Source organism: Mauremys mutica, chromosome 11 (assembly GCF_020497125.1).
Source record: "Mauremys mutica isolate MM-2020 ecotype Southern chromosome 11, ASM2049712v1, whole genome shotgun sequence".
NCBI classification, from domain to species: Eukaryota; Metazoa; Chordata; order Testudines; family Geoemydidae; genus Mauremys; species Mauremys mutica.
Genome location: NC_059082.1, coordinates 10,281,035 through 10,295,575, shown reverse-complemented (window position 1 = coordinate 10,295,575; position 14,541 = coordinate 10,281,035). Strand labels below are relative to the sequence as shown.

Below are 14,541 nucleotides of genomic sequence, written 5' to 3'. Positions count from 1 at the left end.
TTCAAATCCAGCACAGCTGGTAAGGGTCCAAAAGCCATTACTATCCAGAGGCTGTTTGGTGACCAGTGTGAAATGAGTTAGGCCATCTCTGTCTGTTTACTGATAGACAAGTGCCAATTTCACCATAAAAAGTACACAGTTGGTACTAATGATCACCCATTTTTGACTTTCTTAGGAGAGAGGTTAAGGACATGGGTGAGCCATGAAGACATCCACAGTGATGAGTCTCATTAGGTCAAGATTTGAGGCACATGGACAAAGAAGCTTGCACACCTGCAAACCATGCTGCTCCTTTTTCCTTAATAGGGAATTTAAAATCAGAAGTTTTCCAACCTGGCTGGCTGATGATAGGCTCCTAAATCTATATTTAGACACCTAGATGTAAATGGCTTGGTTTTCATATGTGCAGAGCACCCATAAATGTCAGTGAAGTCAGTGGGAGCTGAAGAGATGCAGCGTCTGTGAACTTTTATTTGGGTGCTTTAAAAGGCAACTTTGCTCTTATGGTATCAAGTATTTCCAGCCATGCTGGAAATTAAATATAAATACTGATACAGTATATCATTCAGCGCCCATAGAGTTAATATGTTGGGAATTAGCTGAAAGGCATCTCTTCAGGTGCTGATCAGGAAAACACTGCACGGGCTATTAAAATAGCTGCTTTTGGTAGGGTTGCAGGTCAGGGGTAGCTTACTCCCATATCCTCCCTTGTAGCCTGACCTGTGCACCACTCTTTTTAAGGTCAGGCCCTTAACATCAGGAACCTGTTAGAAAGAAAGATGGATAGTTTTTAAAGCTGTTGCCATTCTTAGGGTTAAGTTTGGAGGGGTGGGATAAGGCCCAATAAACCTTTATCGATTGAAAAATAAACCATACCTAAATCTGAATCACAAACGCATTCAAACCTGTGACTGGCCAAAAAGTCAACAAGCCTGATCTTGCCCACAATGCAATAGTCACCATGATTAGTTTCGAACCATGCTTTGCAGCCCTAATGGTAACATTCTCATCTGTTAGTTACTGTTTCATCTGTAATATCATGATAAATGGTCTTAAATTGGTATACCTGTGTTAATTAAACAAAAGATGGCAGAGACAGCTTTCATTTCCGAAATTCTTTTGTGTGGATTATTTCCCAGGGCTTCACAGCTGGGGAAAAAAATAACAAATCCAGACACATGAGGCATAATTTTTCAGCCCAGTTGATAAAGCTATTTTACTCATACAATGATCCATGATCTTTTTGGTATCATGGAATATTTAATTATTTTGCTGCTACATGGCAGTTTCCTTTACTCTTCTTTTCTCTGCATTGCATGCGTGTGTGCACGTTTGTAACAATGTTTTCCTGTTAATCATAAGGAAACATGCACATGCATAAGTGCCAGGACTGGGGGAAAAAATTATACAAGTTCATGCATTGTAATTTTCAAACTTTGTCTGCAGATTAGTATGTGTAAACATAATTCTTCCCCTCTTCATCTTGGATAATTGGTCACAAATGTGACTTGACACTTTTCAAAGCAGACACTTTACATACTTCTGAAACATTGCTGAACTTTTTGGCAGGAATTCATTTTCTTTCTAACTCAGCCACTCATTCATGGCCCAATCCTGCCGTTCTTATTCCACCTATTGCAGTGCAGTGTTCTGACAGAATAAAAGAAGCAAAAGCAGGACCAGATCCTTAACTGGCACAAACAAACACAGCTCCATTGGAGCTACATCAGTTTACACCAGCCAAGGTTCTGGCCCTTGCCAACACTCGTGAATGAGGTGACATCACATTGTCAGAAAACACAACAAATGTTAATGCATCTAGAGCTATCACACAGCAATACCAGCATCCTGTAGGGAGCTAGTCACAGGTAGCCCTGTGTTTCAGTTCTCATTCTCCCAGCCTGTCTTTCAAACCCATGTACAACTCAGCCTGTGGCGGAGGAGAAGCCCGTTAATCTATATAAAGTGGAATATATAAAGTTTAAATTATTCCACATAATTTTATGCTGTTAATCAGTCCATTGTTTGTGCTGACATTCTGTGACTGCTGTGTGTTTACTTAACATGCACAGTTACTGTAAGAACTGAGCAGACTGCACAACCCACTTAGAAGTGCTTGCCAGATCCCAGGGAGGGTTTCTGTGTGTAATTCCAGTGTTATTTTTAGGTAGGAGCATGTTCCCCTAAGATTGTCACTGAGAACATTTTATTTTATCCAATGACTTATTTCAGTTTTATTCCATCAGGCTCTAACCACAGTAGTCTTCCATGCACATGCACATCCATTAACATTCAGTGTAGAATATGGGCCACTCACTTTCCATTTACTGGTATTTGTTTATTTTTCAGTGTATTGAGCATGTGCCCATTGCACTTTTCAGTTTTGAAGCTGGATTCATTATGGTGCAACACCACTATATTGCTTTCTTCATCCAGAAAATGGATACAAAAGGAACAGATTGAGTTTAGTTTGAGAAACAGGTGGAGGTTCAGGTGGAGCCTTATTTTATCTGAAATGTCTTGCTCGTCTCTAATATTAAACCTATTTGTTAGATGTAGCCTGCACAGCGCACTAATTTTTGCAGGAACTATTTGGTTCATACTGTACCTTACAAGACCCAACTTATATGCAGTCAATAGACCAAGTTCTGGCTCAGTCTCACTGGGTTCGCACTAAGGGCAGACGAGGGGAGGAGAAAAAGGTAGTTTGAGGCACATTTCTGCCACCCCTAGTCTTTTGTGTCAGCTGGGAGGTGAATCATCACCTGGCACAAGTTATAGCAGCAGCTGGAATGACAGTTCCTTTGGCCTTGTATGTCCTGGCCCCACACCCGCCAATCCCTGTCACAGTCCCTTCTCATCACCAGCCCAAACCTGAACACTCCCATTCTACAGTAGGGGAACAGGTGGTGTAACGACTGCTAAACCAGCTTCATAATGCAGAGGGATTCTCCTACATCAAGGGAACCCCTAACTGCCTATTGGTGCAGCTTGTCTCTGGGCTTGTGCTGGAGCAGTGCAAAGGAGAACTTAGGGTAGGCCAGGGATCTGTCCCCTTGACTTCATGGGCAGAATTCAGCCCATATTTTTATTACATGGGCGCTCACTAGTATGCTGTTAATTAAGGATTTAGTTCTAGGTCTTATAGAGTCCTACATGAAGTAACACATGAAGCCCCATGTACAACTAGGTTTATGGCACTACAACTGTTGCCTGGGCCAGGGATTTCCCTACACACACACAAACACCCAAACTCCCCCATCAGTCAACAGTTGCAGTGTTGCCAATTTAGTCATTTTCCAACTCTCCCCCATCCCCCAAATTCAAACAGCCCCTGTAATTTCAATTCCCTGGGCTGCGTGTGAGGCCTCTGTATAAGCAGGGCTCTAATTGGCAAGAGAGGCATCGTATATAGAGTTAGCCTTCAAACCCAGATCTTTGACTTAGAAGCATTCGAATTAGTTTGCCTTGTTTCAAGATAGAAAAGAGCCAGAGGAGCCAGAAGTACTGGTAGGGTGACCAGACAGCAAGTGTGAAAAATCAGGACAGGGGGTGGAAGGTAATAAGAGCCTATATAAGAAAAAGACCCAAAAATCAGGACTGTCCCTATAAAATCGGGACATCTGGTCACCCTAAGTACTGGCTGTGGTCTTCTAGCACTGTCACTGACAGAAATGTTGGTAATTACTCCCAAGGAGTAATCGTTGGTGTTAAAAGAAAAAGAAAAGAAAATTAAGTGTGGTAAAGGACTGCTTCACACAACAGCTACTCTTAATCAACATATTTTCTGTGTCAGTGTGCATGCTTGCTAGATATGAGTGGCTCAGTAATGCCACAAGTGACGAAGGAGAACCCACAGCACGTCGCTGATTCTAGTGCCAAGTACAAGCAGGCCCTGAGTCAAAGCCCAAAAAGGCCTGACATAGCACTACATCACCCTAAAGGGAGATTTCCAAACTCATGGTCATTAGGCACCAAACTCTCACTGACTTTCATCGGGATTTGGATGCCTAACTGCTCTTTGTACTTTAAAAAATGTCCCCCTTAAGCTTTGTTTTAGGGACTTGTAGCGAGAGTACAAATAACTCTTTGATCCTGATACAGTATAAAGATTTTTTTTTCTAGTCATATGCATTAACAAAATTTTGCCCTAAATTCTTGCCTAGGCTAAAGATCTGACTTAAACCCACAAAAGAGCATTCAGAATTAAGGATGATCCTCCTTCTTGAACTCACAACATTGTGCCTAGAATAGGGCAGCCAGCAGGCATGCATAAGGTTACCCACTGATGTAAGCCATCTGTTGCAATGCCTCATGAATGCTGTTATTGAAAGTGAGTAAATTGTTGCTTTAATGGGCAAAAATTTGCTTGGTGTACTCATAGTGTTATGGCCAAATTCCAGTGTTGGTAATTACATTCTGCCTAACTGCAGAATATGTGTGTGGTGGGGAGTGGGGAGGTTCCTTCCTTTCTTACTGTTCTAAATTATAGTCTAATGTTGCTATCCACTGTAAAACAGTTGTTCAGTTTTCCTGTATTTGTGAATCAAATGATCTGTGTATATGCAAAACTGTTTTTTTGAATCCAGCTGCGTAATCCTATTGTATTATTTAAAAGTAATCTGATTATTACAAGATGTCTATATTAAAAAGAACAAGTGAAATTTATCTGTAGTGCACTTCCATTGTCATCTGTGGCATTACACCAGAGATAACATGGGCCATCCATTGTAATAACCATCATGAGTTAGTTTTCTAAAATCACTGGCTAACTTGTATCTTGAATGATTGGAATCAAAAACTAGTAGGTCGCTCCTATTTGAAAATAGTTTTGTGTCACAAGTAGGCCTTTTTGTTTAACTGTTATGCAAGAAATAAGACAATACTTAATTATGACAAATCAAACATCTGAATCTCTGAATGTAGCATATATTAATTTACAGTACTAATATAGTAAAGGCTGGATTGAAAAATGGGTTTATTTGGAAATTCACTTATTCCTAAAAGCATGTATCCAGATCATTTTTATGCTGGATCTCTTGTCCCCCATGGGCTACATTACATAACTGGATGCCAATGAAATGTCCGCAAAGGATAAAAACTAAACAAAACACCATTTTATTTGTGGTCCCTGGAGAGTTGGGAGAGGGGACAGCAAGAGAGAAGGTACCTGCAGAGGGCAGGGATTCTGTCTGCTAAAATTCATCATCAAATCTGTCCAGCCTCTGGGACTCCATTTGTGTGCCTGGGTCCACTCAAGCTGACCTCATTGCACAAGCAGAAGTCTCTTGATCTTAACAGAGAAACCAAAAAGGAAAGTAAATGCCAAGTGTCCAGCTCAGAGGATGTGACATGAACTTTGGAAAGATGAAAGATATGAGGAACTTTTAATATTCCAAAATGATAGGTTGTTGCAGTCAGTGGATTAGGGATGCGACAACTGGGGAATCCAGATTGGTGCACCTTTGGGTCAATTCACTTCTCATGTCTTCAACATTTTGTTTAATTTAGGAGGAAACAGTTCTGAGCTGAGATAAAATCTACAAAAAAAACTGACACTAAATCACTACACAGGCTAACATAACAATTTAATCTGGACTGTGTTTCCCCTAGCTTTATACCTACGGTCTGATTTCTTCTTCTTCTGTTTCTGACATCTATTTTTATTTTACTGGGCTAACCTTAACTTGGAAGCTCAAGGAGCTGAGTGATTTTATTCTGGGTACAGCTGGACAATATACGAGCTCATTTATGACCAACAATAATGGGCCCAGTCTTGAAGTCACTAGGACGTCAGTGGGAACATTAGCAGGACAAATATTTGTATTATATGTGCTAAAGGATCAGTAATTAAATCTCTTGTTTTGGGGCATTAGGTGGCCATAGCGGATGTCACAAAGTGTTTTCCCCCCATGTCCAGCACTGGCCTTGTGTATTATAAAGATATTCTCCTTCCTCTGGTGTATCAGGCCCAGGACACTGTTGGAGCCAGAACACTGAAATTAATGGACTTATAGTTCAATCTGATGTATCAGATCAGTATTTAGCTATTTCCAGTTCTGCATTTAGGGATTTATTCTTTCCTTACTGCTACTGGGAGTGGCAGGAATTAAAAAATTTAGACCAGGCCTTATTAAAATCATGGGCACCAAGCTCTTATCCCTAAAAAACAGTTTTACACAACCAGTCTCGGAGCCCTGAGTCTCCTAATAAAATATTTGGCTAGGTAAGAGAGCAAATTTACTATTCAGAACCTTGGCCTGTCTTGATCCATCCCCCGTTGGTGGTGTGGGGTATTTCTGTGATTAAACAAAGTCAGCAGCAATAGTTTAAAATACTATTGGAGTGTCCGGAAAGGGACACAGGGCCAGATGTTTAAAGGTATTTAGGCACCTAAATATGAGGGTAAGCACCTAATGGGGTTTTCAAAAACACTTGGGTGCCTATCTCCATCTTTAGGCACCTAACTACCTTTAAAATCTAGCCCGTAGACTATTGGAGGGTGCAACATGATGTAGGTCGCACAGTCAAAGTATCCCAAGCTGCTGCCCAGGATGCTTCAAAGGAAAGCTGTTTCGGGTCTGCTCTGATTTCTAATTAGATAATGAATGATGTAGGACTCTAAAGCCAACCTGGAATTTGTGTTAGCACTTTGCATGTATGAATGGCAAAGGAACACTGATTTCATATTGCTTTAAATGATCCAGCAAAAGAATGCTTAAACATCATGTGCTTGATGCCCAGCTATGCCAGAGCACCTGGAAATATCAAATTAATTCCAGATGTTCTGCCACTGACAAACTTCTTTCTTTTACAGCCACACAACACGTACACACACACCATGTGACTTCCAGTTCCACAAATAAGACTGAGCCGTTTCTGCTCCTGGTGGGTTGATAACTCTGAATTGCAAGTGCTGGAAAGAATTTTAATCTACATAGTTTTAAAAGAGAGGGGGCTTTTAAATATGCTGCGAACAATTTGTGATGGTCATCTCTAAAATGCCGTTCCATTATCCTTTTCCATTTGGAATGAATGAGGCTAATTAATTTCAGGCCATACTTGATGAGGTCAGCACCATGCGAAGGGTGCGTGCTAGACATTGCTAATCTCTTTCAGCTGAGAGTGATGAATTAAAGATGAAGCATGCCTTTGCAGGCCTAATTTAGAATGTATATCAAAAACCTACAGCAAATAATACTATACCCTACAACAAAGGAAAACTTGTTCTCTCAGGCTCCCATGTAGTGTTGATTTTAAAGCCATTTTCATTTCACTTTGGAATTCCAGCTGTGGATGGGTGAAACAGTTCAGAGAAATCAAGCTTTCTCAGCCTGCATGGACAAAGTGATGGTGGGGGGAAGAGCTAGTCAGTGTTTGATCCTGTATGTATTGTGATTCTAACTGTATGCTCTACATTTAGTAAAGCCGTCAGAGTCCTGCATTCCCCAAGCAATACATTTGTTAATGGTGGTTCTTATCCATTTTTACTGGGTTTTCTATGTTTCCCCTGTTCTATAGGCAATGGCGTTTAATGTCTGTTGGGACAAAAATAATAATGCACAAGCTTCCAGGCCAACAAAGAACTAGCTCTGTCCACTCTTACTCCCATTGAGTAGCACCTTCCTCCTTGAATAGTCTCATTTGCTTACATAAGTAAGGGTAGCAGAATTTGGCCCAAAAGGTTACTATGAAAGTCACTGTTAAACTAACCAGGCCTGATCCGCAGACAGTGTAAATGGGTGCAGATCCCTTTAATTCAGCGTAGTTATGCCGATTTATCACTGACTCAGTTCTCATCGACGGCCAAGTCTTTCCATGCTTCGGCAAAACTCAGACCGAAATCAACAGGAGTTTTGCCTGAGTAAGAGACTGCAGGATTTGGCCCCATATGCCGCAAGAAATTAGACATAATCGTCATTGCTGTAAAACAGATAATATGAAATGTAAATCTGTTCTCTGGAGAGAGAGGTTGAAAACAATAGACCTCCAGCTACCCCAGCACTGTGTTACTTAGTACCTAGCGATTAGCTGAAATTCTTGACAGGTTATTGTAATGAATCAAAGTTCCCAACTGGTGGCCATAACCGGCTGCTGTCTTTGTATCCCAGTAGTCCTCATTAGAACAAAGCTGCTTCGAATTAAATCCAATCTACATGCCGAATCAATCTTTCAACCCTTTGATTGCTTCTGAAAATATTTATATTTCTTAATAATGCACATTTTGTCCCACCGCCTTTGATTAAACCCAGACAAGGTCTAGAAAAGCCTAGAGTGTATATGGAAGGGGTTATTTGGGACAGGAAAGGAAAGATAAAGAACACAGGTTTTTCCCATTGTGGAACCATTAGAGTGTATAAATCTAGCAAATTTAGTTGTATAAGCATCAGAGTGTGTTGGTAATAAATACAGATTGGCGTATTATAGTAACCAAATGGAGTTTATGGATTATGCTCAGTAGTTCATAATTCTCCAATGCTGCACTCTAGCTAGCTTCTCACTGCTCTGAACTTTAATAATATTCTCCTTGCATGTTTCCTGCTGAAAAGTTAAAGATTGCAATGAGACGCTACATAATACCAACATATTTCAAGGATCTTCCTCTCCAACTAATTTCAGGGAATCATTTTTAAAGGGTTTAATTAGAAGAAACAAATGCTGTAAATCAGCTACTAACTCCATTAAAAGTCACCAATTTACGCCACTTGCGGATCTGGCCTTAAGTTCATGAAAATCAGAATCTGAACATAAACAAGTAAACCACTATTACTACTTATCCAATTAATTTTGTAGGTGGTCAGCGAGGGCATCTGGGGTGGGAAACACAAAGGCTTTCCAGCTGCAGCCCATGGTAAACAGCATGTAATATGTTTAGTAAAAGGTGATGCAAACTACAGGTAAGATAAGGTGGCAGGGGAAAGAGGGATATATGCCTTGGCTGAGAAGTTATTGGATGATTATTAAAATTTGCATAGCCAGGTCCTGATTCTGCATAATGGAAATTATGCCCTTGCTTGGAAACATAGATCAAATGAGGGGAAATTCCTTGGCATTCCACCCTAAACATAAGTGACTCTTCTTATCTATAATAATAATGATAAGGTGCCAGGGAGAGTTGACTTTTTAGAAACATGTTAGAATAAATCAGCTGGGCAAAATTATTAGTATCCCTGGGTAAAGGGAAGAAATTTTTCAGAACTCAATCAAAAATATCTTCTATAATTATAATAACCAAGATGGTAAAGGCAGATCTAGTAGATTTGGTCCCTTTGCTGGTAAATTTTCATTATAGTTAAGCAAGTCTTCAGTAAAGGATGGAAGGAAAAATTCTTACTCAAAATGCTTTTCAGTCATTCAAGACACATTTCACTGTATTATGCTGCCATTTCCTAAATACTTTATTTATTATCATTAATTATCTTATTAATTCATCTTATTATTATTTATTATATTCTGAGTCTTGACCGCTATTCTGCATTAAAATGTGGTTAGGATATATGGTCTTCCAAAGTAGGGGAACTTATGTATTATCACCAGGAAAAAAAATCCTTGTGTCAGAGATATAGGACCTGATCAAAGCCTACTGAACTTAATAGAAAGACTCCCATTAACTTTAGTAGATTTTGGATCAGGCCCTTAGTAAAGATGTTATATGGTGAAGATATTTTATGAATACCTTCTTCTGTTATTTGACAAGCCCAATTTTACACTGCACTTGGAGTTCATTATTGAAAAGAAGCCTTTTGTGTGAGAACTTTAAAATATATCCTTTAGTGACGAGAATACACAGAGAGTATTGTCTTACGGGGTGCTTTTATTAAAGAGTTCCAGCCTAAAGGTGTATGCCTATTTTTAAAAGAAATTTTCTGATTGTAGATAACTGCTCAATTTGATTTAGTGTCGAATGATAGTGATGGGGTTGATAACTGAGCATTCATCGGTAATTCATCTTGTGCTAGTAGAAATTTACAGCAAAGCAGTGCTTTCCCAACACTGACAAGTCCTATTAATCTTCTTCAGACACATTTCAATAGGTGTCTCCATCTGTGCCCAACATCTAAACACTCTGGCATCACTAGGGACTTTGAGACACCTTCATTTCAGGTTACACTAGTGAAAATGTGATACTAGATTGCACTCTATTTTTAACCTAATTCTCTCTTTTCATTCAATTAGCCTTTCTTGCCTGCATTTTTCAACTTATGTGTAATATCCTTTTTCCCAGAAAGAGCTTAAATTGAGATTTTATTTCTTATAGAAACAAAATATACTATGTAGTGAGCAACCAAAAACTTTAACTTTTAAAACAGCATAATACAGTTCACAGTTACTGTGGAACTAGAGATACTGGCTGCAAACGTGGCTTCTGAATAGCATGCCCACAAGGCAAAATATATCTGTCATAATGCAACTCTTACAGGCATTATTAGGCCTGTAGAGAGGAAGGAGTGAAATTGAGTTTATTCTTTTTCCAGGTTACCAATTTTTTAAACAGTTCATTGCACAGCACTTTGGTTTTGAAATCCAATACAATCCCAAAAGCATCCACGTGTGCTCAGCTATGTACAGATCACAACCATCTAACACACCTCTCTTTACATGTACAGCTAATACTGAACAAACATTGCACAGTCAAATTGGAGCAATAACATTTATGGGTGGATTATGCTTGTTACTAAAAGATAAGTAATTTGCAATCCACATGGACAAAGTATATGCAAAATGTATGTGAATTTCCCCTCAGAACCGAATGTCGTTAGCTTCACTTTCAAACCTGCAATGAGTTTGTTAGCAGAGGTAGCATAGCTTTTAAGATTATTCATTTAAAAAAACCCAGTCACTTACTCCACATGGACATTTCAGTTATGTTTTAAAAGAAAAGCTGGAGATACTTTCCTAATTTTGATGTATCATATTGATCTCTGAGTAGCTGCTTCAGTTTCCACAAAAATCGTGTAGTGAACTTTCTCCTTAAAAGATCCAAACAATAAGTAAAATGAATAAATGTGTAGCAGCATTCTAGAACTAGGACAGAGTCTCAGACTTTGTTTCTCGCTTCTATGAAGTTCTCTAACACCATCCTGTGAGTCGTGTTATAGATCTAAATGACCTTATTGTAGGTGGCAAGTTTAAATGTGCCATATTAATAACTTGTTATCCAAGACAAATTAAGTCCTTATGTGTCAAAAGCACTCTGCTCTGGATTACCTACAAGACAAGTATTTATTGAATAAACGTTGGATCCAATTTCATTTTAATGTGAGTGACTGTATGCTTCAGCCTTTTAGAATGAGATAAAAACACTCAAACCTATAACTCTGTTGCAACATTACACCTAACTTGTCTATTTCTATTATTGTCTCTTTAAACTGGGATATGGATAGGGTTTTTTGTTTTGTTTTGTTTTAAAGGTTTTATTATTATTATTATTCTGAAGAGCAAGGGGAGAGATAGAAAAAAGGCTGGCATTCAGCCTAAAGAGAAATCATTGAAACAAATTAATCCTATGCCGTTTAAATTGACATGGTAATCCATCATCAGCAAAGGCAAACTCTGAAAGCAATCTAGAATCTGCAGTGTTCTTTCACTGGCCCTGAGGCACAAAGACAGATAGTAAAAGAGGAGGAAAAAAATCATAAAAGTTAGCAATGCCTTGGAAAAGAGAAAGGGGGCCGGGGAAGAAACAGCTTTCACTTTTCCTGCTTCTAAATATCCAGTTCAGAAAAGAATCCTGATTAACCTTCAACAGTTGTTTACTAAGCTGAGTGTCAAGTCATCATCAGCTGCAAAGCACTGAGAGTTTTTCATATAGTACCAAGCGTTTATAAACTCTAACATGCAAAACTATACCAAACATCAACTTTGGCAGCTCTCGCCATTTGTGCCTTATATCAACCTAAACTTAGTTATTTCAAATGGACAAAACTGTACCCTTTCTTCATAACATTGTACTGGCATTGAAATGTAATAGTCATGATTTGTAAACAGTTGATGGAAAAGGTTTGTTTGACAATCTAGTCCCCACCCCTGTCAGTTCAGGATTGTCTACTAAACTATATTTCCTCGGGCTTTGTCTAATCTAGTTTTAAATATCTCTAGTGATGGGACCTTTTGCATTTTTAACCTTTAGAACACATGCTGCAAGGGGACAATTTAAAGGTCTCAGGCCTTGGAAGCTAGTTGTACTGAAGCCGCTATCATCATAATATAAAGTTATCTATCACCAATCCAGAACTGAGCTATCTAAGAACAGCTTCTACTGCTCCTACTTTTCTTTTAAGCTAACAGATCCATTACTTTTATCCTCACTAACTGGGTCTAGCAATCCAAAAAGTAGAATGTTTGTTATTGAATTAATACTTTGAATTTTGGACAGTAAAATAATGTAAAATAAAAGTAGAAAGCTAGGGAAAGAATAATACCTTAGAGTTAGAAGCAGACGTAGTATGAAGACAAAGTCAGACACCTTTGTGCCAAAGGCAAAGAGGTGAAAGGCTGGATAATCTGAACCATACCCAACATCTGCCCTATTTTAATTTAGCTGGGATAAAGTTTCTTGTTTATTATTAAGAAAACTTTATGTGGTAGAGAAGCCCACGAGCAAAACTGTTTTATTGGTGTATGACATGCCATACTATTATGAGTGGTTTAAAAAAAAAAAGTATCCCCTCTCATTCTAAAGCAACCCAGTTCTCAGGTTCTACTATTTGGGATGACAATTTCATCTCTCTATGAAGCACTGCAACTGGATCTGAAACACATAGGGGAGGTTAACTGCTCAGTGTCGGTCAAAATGATTAATTTTTAGGTGAAGAACTTCAAAAGGTTTAAACGTGCCAAAATGACATTTGCAAATCACTATCACAGGTGTTTGCTGAATATCAGTGTAAAGAATGGCTGAAGTAAATAACTGTATTCTGCATAACAAAAAGTTGCTAGTGTTGAAAATGATCTCACTCGATTTATGAATTTATTTTCCCTCGCTGTAGCAAGACTTCTCAGATTTAGTAACAAAATATACTATAATATAAAGGGGTAAATATAGGGACTGAAATAACTCCACTGACTTCAGCTACCTGGTCTGTGTCCAAAGAAGGTTGAATACTTAAGTATATCTAAGATTAGGATATGATTGAAACCATAACATTTTTATAAGCAACAATATATTTAAAATCCAAAATAGGGTTATTTCATTATCAGATAATACTTAGATCAAATTAAATACTGTAGCTGGAAATAAAGTTGTATGTAATTGTTCCCTATTAAAACCTAAAACTGGTCCTATTTTTAAAATTTGTTCTTCCTGGCACTTGATATAAGGCAAGCTTGTCACAAAAGGCCACACCTGCCATTTTTCACTGTTTGCTGGTATCCCCTTGCTTTAATATTTTCAGTTTAGTTTAATTCTTTAACATGATAAAATCTTATCCAATTTATCTCAAACACATAGGATTTTTTATAAGACTGATTCATTTCTTATAAATAGAAAACTAGCACCATTTTAAATACTGTCTACAAAAATAAGGGAGGAAATATGAAGAAATGTATACCTAGATTGATAGGCAGTTGATTCTTAAACACTCAGTACAGAGAAGGATTTCACTATTGTGTAAAATAGCTCATCTTAATTCAGTTCAGAGCACAGAGTCTAAAATATGCATTTAAAATATTTCCAAGAAAGCTTCAGCCTTTAAGAGGAGGGGGAGTTTTAATTAAGAGTCTATAAATATGCAATTGATCAAAAAAATCTCTTAAATTCATGTTATGTTGTTCAGCTGTGGTTATGTGTGTACATCTGTCTGTCCCTGTCTAGGCTTATTGGATATTTCTAATAGCTGTATTTCTATTTATGTAATGCCTAATGCAGGCCCTAGAATGTAGTAACTGCTTCCCTAAATAATCCGTTTCTGCTTTTAAAAAAACCAAAAAACCTAAAAAACCCTTAGAATTTTTATAAATAAAAATTATTGTAGCTCAGTTTTCATTTTTATATTTGATAAGAATGTTATTTTTAAAGCTGAATATTTAAAATATATATGATTTCATACTTTCAACTGCTTAAGATTCTGCTAATTATTTTTGGACTTGTCTCTTAAAAATCACAAGCCACTAGAAAGTCTTCATTATTACGTCTGTTGAAAGGAAGACAAGTAAAAAATAAAAGGTAATGATTACTATTATTGGGGGAGGTTACATTTTTTTATTTTTGTTTAGCAGCATGATGGATTAAAATATAGTTATATTCTAAAACCAGAGCTAGTTAAATAGACCGGAGCATATTACAGTTATCATTCATATTATTTGCTATTCCAGTTTTCTTGTTAATTTGAAAATAAAATAAATGTACGCAGGGATCATATTTAAACATGCTCACCAGAAATGTTGCCGCCTGCCTCAGTAGTTAACATATTTCTATCTTCATACTGGGGAAAAAGGAAACAAGCAAGCAAACAAACAAACAATTCAAATGTGTAGGTGAAGATTTGTACGTGACAAATATTGTGTGAAATACATAGAAACCTGCAAACAATTGAATTGCTT

At 37.9% G+C, this 14,541-nt stretch overlaps 1 long non-coding RNA gene across 6 annotated transcripts in view; it reads right to left on the bottom strand.

Annotated features, from left to right (window-relative positions):
• The window catches only part of LOC123344324, a 28,970-nt gene that overhangs the window by 6,624 nt on the left and 7,805 nt on the right, over nt 1-14,541 (bottom strand). For 2 of the 6 annotated variants that reach the window (XR_006572514.1, XR_006572515.1), the window contains exons 2-3: nt 14,375-14,423; nt 1,067-1,149 (exon numbers count right to left, since the gene is read on the bottom strand). This is a non-coding gene — a long non-coding RNA (uncharacterized LOC123344324). Of the gene's footprint in view, nt 1-1,066; nt 1,150-5,170; nt 5,294-7,713; nt 7,924-14,374; nt 14,424-14,541 lie in introns of all 6 variants that reach the window. The other 4 variants (XR_006572517.1, XR_006572516.1, XR_006572518.1 and 1 more) reach the window with 4 other exon arrangements.